The sequence below is a fragment of the Salvelinus namaycush genome, unplaced genomic scaffold (assembly GCF_016432855.1).
Source record: "Salvelinus namaycush isolate Seneca unplaced genomic scaffold, SaNama_1.0 Scaffold83, whole genome shotgun sequence".
NCBI lineage: Eukaryota > Metazoa > Chordata > Actinopteri > Salmoniformes > Salmonidae > Salvelinus > Salvelinus namaycush.
Genome location: NW_024061564.1, coordinates 252,501 through 260,000, shown reverse-complemented (window position 1 = coordinate 260,000; position 7,500 = coordinate 252,501). Strand labels below are relative to the sequence as shown.

Sequence of the window (7,500 nt, the reverse complement as noted above, 5' to 3'; positions counted from 1 at the left end):
ACTCTGCCTAGAAGGCCATCATCCCAGAGTCGCCTCTTCACTGTTGACGTTGAGACTGGTGTTTTGTGGGTGCAGTCGAAAGACCATCAAGCGCTATGATGAAACTGGCTCTCATGAGGACCGCCACAGGAAAGGAAGATCCAGAGTTTCCTCTGCTGCAGAGGATAAGTTCACTAGAGTTACCAGCCTCAGAAATTGCAGCCCAAATAAATGCATCACAGAGTTCAAGTAACAGACAAAATCAACATCGACTGTTCAGAGGAGACTGCGTGAATCAGGCCTTCATGGTCGAATTGCTGCAAAGAAACCACTACTAAAGGACACCAATAAGAAGAAGAGACTTACTTGGGCCAAGAAACATGAGCAATGGACATTAGACCGGTGGAAATCAGTCATTTGGTCGGATGAATCCAAATTTGAGGTTTTTGGTTCCAACCGCCATGTCTTTGTGAGACACAGACGAGGTGAACGGATGATCTCCTCATGTGTGGTTCCCACCGTGAAGCATGGAGGAGGAGGTGTGATGTTGTGGGGGTGCTTTTCTAGTGACATTGTCTGTAATTTATTTAGAATTCAAGACACACTTAACCAGCATGGCTACTACAGGATTCTGCACCAATATGCCATCCCATCTGGTTTGCGCTTAGTGGGACTATCATTTTTTTTTCAACAGGACAATGACCAAAAACACCTCCAGGCTGCGTAAGGGCTTTTTGACCAAGAAGTAGAGTGATGGAGTGCTGCATCAGATGACCTGGCCTCCGCAATCACCCGATCTCAACTCAATTGAGATGGTTTGGGATGAGTTGGATCGCAGAGTGAAGGAAAAGCAGCCAACAAGTGCTCAGCATATGTGGGAACTCCTTCAAGACTGTTGGAAAAGCATTCCAGGTGAAGCTGGTTGAGAAAATGCCAAGAGTGTGCAAAGCTGTTATCAAGGCAAAGGGTGGATACTTTGAAGAATCTAAAATCAAAAATATATTTCGATTTGTTTAACACTTTTTTGGTTGCTACATGATTCCATATGTGTTATTTCATAGTGTTGATGTCTTCACTATTATTCTACAAGATAAAAAATAATAAAAATTAAGAAAAAACCTTGAATAAGTAGGTGTGTCCAAACTTTTGACTGGTACTGTATGGGTTGCGTACAGAACTATGTACTGCATATCCATCCAGGGGTCCACAAGGTTTGACTGACCGACACGGATGGAGGGAGAGGCAGAGACAGAGACAGAAAGAAAGAGACAGAGAGAAAAGAATGAGATAAAGAAACACTTTATTTGGACAGGAGGAGGGCCCAGAAACACAAGAGTAGCTCCTAGACAAGAAGGAAGCACTCTCAGTGCCTTTTACAACATCCCCATGGTTTGCTTAGAGAGAGAGAGAGAGAGAGAGCGAGAGAAAGAGAGGGAGAGAAAGGAAGAAAGAGAGAGAGAACTCCAAGGTTTGCTTAGCTTCGTAATTGTTGGTTTATTTTCGTGCAAGGTCAATATGTGAATGAGATCCTAGAGGAAACCCAAAGCGCCGGCTAAACTAACAAACTAAACTCCAGAGGCTCTAAAACTCAGTCCCTCATGGTACCCTTTCCCCCTCTCGCTCGGAGTGGACAAAATATTAGGAACACCATCCTAATATTGGGTTGCACCCCCTTTTGCCTTCAGAACAGCCTCAATTCACGGACGGGGCATGGACTGTACAAGGTGTCTAAAGCGTTCTACAGGGAGGCTGGCCCATGTTGACTCCAGTGCTTCCTACAGTTGTGTCAAGTTGGCTGGATGTCCTTTGGGTTGTGGACCATTCTTGATACACACGGGGAAACTGTTGAGCGTGAAAAACCCAGCAGCGTTGCAGTTCTTGACTCAAACTGGTGCGCCTGGCACCTACTACCATACCCCGTTCAGAGGCACTTCAATTCACCCTCTGAATGGCACATACACACAATCCATGTCTCAAACAATATATCTTTAACCTTCATCTACACTGATTGAAGTGGATTTAACAAGTGTCATCAATAAGGGATTTTTGATCAAGGCCATACGAGGTCAAAAGTAGTGCACTATATAGGGAATAGGGTTCTGGTCTAAGTAGTGCACTATATAGGGAATAGGGTTCTGGTCTAAGTAGTGCACTATATAGGGAATAGGGCTCTGGTCTAAAGTAGTGCACTATATAGGGAATAGGGTTCTGGTCTAAGTAGTGCACTATATAGGGAATAGGGTGTCATTTGGGACGCAGCTAAAACTCTACCATGATCGGATGTCTAAGGGGCAACACACACACACACACACACACACACATAGGATAGGGACAGGTAGGGTAGGGGTTAGGGTGGGGACGGGTAGGGGTTAGGGTGGGGACGGGTAGGGTAGGGTAGTTGGTAGGGCTGGGTTTGGGGGTAGGGACAGGTAGGGTAGGGGGTAGGGCCAGGTAGGGTAGGGAGGGTAGGGCTGGGTATGGGGATAGAGTAGGGGGAAGGGTAGGGGGGTAAATAATTTATTGGGAGCACCAAATGGCCTCTGCTCTGCTGCAGCCTATAGTGTGTGTGTGTGTGTGTGTGTGTGTGTGTGTGTGTGTGTGTGTGTGTGTGTGTGTGTGTGTGTGTGTGTGTGTGTGTGTGTGTGTGTGTGTGTGTGTGTGTGTGTGTGTGTGTGTGTGTGTGCTGTCAGTGGGGCTAACACCCTTGGAGTCTGGTGGGGTCAAAAGGTCACCGAACATTCCTCAGAGGTAACGGGGCCAGTCACCCCGACCCACTGCCCGAATCCACAGTTAGTTATAGAGACTTAACCACTGCCCGAATCCACAGTTAGTTATAGAGACTTATGATTTAGATGCACTATTGTAAAGTGGTTGTTCCACTGGATATCATAAGGTGAATGCACCAATTTGTAAGTCGCTCTGGATAAGAGCGTCTGCTAAATGACTTAAATGTAAATGTAAATGTTAACCACTGCCTGAATCCACAGTTAGTTATAGAGACTTAACCACTGCCTGAATCCACAATTAGTTATAGAGACTTAACCACTGCCTGAATCCACAATTAGTTATAGAGACTTAACCACTGCCTGAATCCACAGTTAGTTATAGAGACTCAACCACTGCCTGAATCCACAGTTAGTTATAGAGACTTAACCACTGCCTGAATCCACAGTTAGTTATAGAGACTTAACCACTGCCTGAATCCACAGTTAGTTATAGAGACTTAACCACTGCCCGAATCCACAGTTAGTTATAGAGACTTAACCACTGCCTGAATCCACAGTTAGTTATAGAGACAACCACTGCCTGCATCCACAGTTAGTTATAGAGACTTAACCACTGCCTGAATCCACAGTTAGTTATAGAGACTTAACCACTGCCTGAATCCACAGTTAGTTATAGAGACTTAACCACTGCCCGAATCCACAGTTAGTTATAGAGACTTAACCACTGCCTGAATCCACAGTTAGTTATAGAGACTTAACCACTGCCTGAATCCACAGTTAGTTATAAAGACTTAACCACTGCCTGTATCCACAGTTAGTTATAGAGACTTAACCACTGCCTGTATCCACAGTTAGTTATAGAGACTTAACCACTGTCTGAATCCACAGTTAGTTATAGAGACGTAACCACTGCCTGAATCCACAGTTAGTTATAGAGACTTAACCACTGCCTGAATCCACAGTTAGTTATAGAGACTTAACCACTGCCTGTATCCACAGTTAGTTAAAGAGACTTAACCACTGTCTGAATCCACAGTTAGTTATAGAGACTTAACCACTGCCTGAATCCACAGTTAGTTATAGAGACTTAACCACTGCCCGAATCCACAGTTAGTTATAGAGACTTAACCACTGCCTGTATCCACAGTTAGTTATAGAGACTTAACCACTGCCTGAATCCACAGTTAGTTATAGAGACTTAACCACTGCCTGTATCCACAGTTAGTTATAGAGACTTAACCACTGCCTGAATCCACAGTTAGTTATAGAGACTTAACCACTGGCTGAATCCACAGTTAGTTATAGAGACTTAACCACTGCCCGAATCCACAGTTAGTTATAGAGACTTAACCACTGCCTGAATCCACAGTTAGTTATAGAGACTTAACCACTGCCTGAATCCACAGTTAGTTATAGAGACTTAACCACTGCCTGAATCCACAGTTAGTTATAGAGACTTAACCACTGTCTGAATCCACAGTTAGTTATAGAGACTTAACCACTGCCTGTATCCACAGTTAGTTATAGAGACTTAACCACTGCCTGAATCCACAGTTAGTTATAGAGACTTAACCACTGCCTGTATCCACCATTAGTTATAGAGACTTAACCACTGCCTGAATCCACAGTTAGTTATAGAGACTTAACCACTGGCTGAATCCACAGTTAGTTATAGAGACTTAACCACTGCCCGAATCCACAGTTAGTTATAGAGACTTAACCACTGCCTGAATCCACAGTTAGTTATAGAGACTTAACCACTGCCTGAATCCACAGTTAGTTATAGAGACTTAACCACTGCCTGTATCCACCATTAGTTATAGAGACTTAACCACTGCCTGAATCCACAGTTAGTTATAGAGACTTAACCACTGTCTGAATCCACAGTTAGTTATAGAGACTTAACCACTGCCCGAATCCACAGTTAGTTATAGAGACTTAACCACTGCCTGAATCCACAGTTAGTTATAGAGACTTAACCACTGCCTGAATCCACAGTTAGTTATAGAGACTTAACCACTGCCTGTATCCACAGTTAGTTATAGAGACTTAACCACTGCCTGAATCCACAGTTAGTTATAGAGACTTAACCACTGCCTGAATCCACAGTTAGTTATAGAGACTTAACCACTGCCTGAATCCACAGTTAGTTATAGAGACTTAACCACTGCCTGTATCCACAGTTAGTTATAGAGACTTAACCACTGCCTGAATCCACAGTTAGTTATAGAGACTTAACCACTGCCTGAATCCACAGTTAGTTATAGAGACTTAACCACTGCCTGAATCCACAGTTAGTTATAGAGACTTAACCACTGCCTGAATCCACAGTTAGTTATAGAGACTTAACCACTGCCTGAATCCACAGTTAGTTATAGAGACTTAACCACTGTCTGAATCCACAGTTAGTTATAGAGACTTAACCACTGCCTGTATCCACAGTTAGTTATAGAGACTTAACCACTGCCCGAATCCACAGTTAGTTATAGAGACTTAACCACTGCCTGTATCCACCATTAGTTATAGAGACTTAACCACTGCCCGAATCCACAGTTAGTTATAGAGACTTAACCACTGGCTGAATCCACAGTTAGTTATAGAGACTTAACCACTGCTCGAATCCACAGTTAGTTATAGAGACTTAACCACTGCCTGAATCCACAGTTAGTTATAGAGACTTAACCACTGCCTGAATCCACAGTTAGTTATAGAGACTTAACCACTGTCTGAATCCACAGTTAGTTATAGAGACTTAACCACTGCCTGTATCCACAGTTAGTTATAGAGACTTAACCACTGCCTGAATCCATAGTTAGTTATAGAGACTTAACCACTGCCTGAATCCACAGTTAGTTATAGAGACTTAACCACTGCCTGAATCCACAGTTAGTTATAGAGACTTAACCACTGCCTGAATCCACAGTTAGTTATAGAGACTTAACCACTGCCTGAATCCACAGTTAGTTATAGAGACTTAACCACTGCCTGAATCCACAGTTAGTTATAGAGACTTAACCACTGCCTGTATCCACAGTTAGTTATAGAGACTTAACCACTGCCCGAATCCACAGTTAGTTATAGAGACTTAACCACTGCCTGAATCCACAGTTAGTTATAGAGACTTAACCACTGCCCGAATCCACAGTTAGTTATAGAGACTTAACCACTGCCTGAATCCACAGTTAGTTATAGAGACGTAACCACTGCCTGAATCCACAGTTAGTTATAGAGACTTAACCACTGCCTGAATCCACAGTTAGTTATAGAGACGTAACCACTGCCTGAATCCACAGTTAGTTATAGAGACTTAACCACTACCCGAATCCACAGTTAGTTATAGAGACTTAACCACTGCCCGAATCCACAGTTAGTTATAGAGACTTAACCACTGCCTGCATCCACAGTTAGTTATAGAGACTTAACCACTGCCTGAATCCACAGTTAGTTATAGAGACTTAACCACTGCCTGAATCCACAGTTAGTTATAGAGACTTAACCACTGCCTGAATCCACAGTTAGTTATAGAGACGTAACCACTGCCGGAATCCACAGTTAGTTATAGAGACAACCACTGCCTGCATCCACAGTTAGTTATAGAGACTTAACCACTGCCTGAATCCACAGTTAGTTATAGAGACTTAACCACTACCCGAATCCACAGTTAGTTATAGAGACGTAACCACTGCCTGAATCCACAGTTAGTTATAGAGACTTAACCACTGCCTGCATCCACAGTTAGTTATAGAGACTTAACCACTACCCGAATCCACAGTTAGTTATAGAGACTTAACCACTGCCTGCATCCACAGTTAGTTATAGAGACGTAACCACTGCCTGAATCCACAGTTAGTTATAGAGACAACCACTGCCTGCATCCACAGTTAGTTATAGAGACTTAACCACTGCCTGAATCCACAGTTAGTTATAGAGACGTAACCACTGCCTGCATCCACAGTTAGTTATAGAGACTTAACCACTGCCTGAATCCACAGTTAGTTATAGAGACTTAACCACTGCCTGCATCCACAGTTAGTTATAGAGACTTAACCACTGCCTGCCTGCTTTATAGTGAACTTGACATTTCCAGGCCGATTTGATTTCTTATTCCTTTCAACTCCCTCTCTTTCTCCGCCCTCCGGAGTGACCTGAGGTTTTCAAAAGAACCGATGGAGGAGGAAGCACTGGTCTGAACCTGTCCCCCTGCCCGCCCTCCCGCTCTAAGAGCTGGGGATGTGTTTAGGAAGGAGTCTGTCTCTGTGTGTCTGTGTGTTAAGCTAAAAGCGTTAATACCTCCCAAAACAAACACGGCACTGTTGACATTCATCACCACACAGAAAGACTCACAGAGCTCACAGAAAGACTCACAGAGCTCACAGAAAGACCCACAGAGCTCACAAAAAGACCCACAGAGCTCACAGAAAGACCCACAGAGCTCACAGAAAGACCCACAGAGCTCACAGAAAGACTCACAGAGCTCACAGAAAGACTCACAGAGCTCACAGAAAGACCCACAGAGCTCACAGAAAGACTCACAGAGCTCACAGAAAGACTCACAGAGCTCACAGAAAGACCCACAGAGCTCACAGAAAGACCCACAGAGCTCACAGAAAGACTCACAGAGCTCACAGAAAGACCCACAGAGCTCACAGAAAGACCCACAGAGCTCACAGAAAGACTCACAGAGCTCACAGAAAGACCCACAGAGCTCACAGAAAGACTCACAGAGCTCACAGAAAGACCCACAGAGCTCACAGAAAGACTCACAGAGCTCACAGAAAGACCCACAGAGCTCACA

The 7,500-nt window shown here is 43.9% G+C and overlaps 1 protein-coding gene across 1 annotated transcript in view; it reads left to right on the top strand.

Annotated features, from left to right (window-relative positions):
- wnt5b (wingless-type MMTV integration site family, member 5b) overlaps positions 1-7,500 on the top strand; it is a 37,578-nt gene that overhangs the window by 19,347 nt on the left and 10,731 nt on the right. The window lies entirely within an intron of this gene.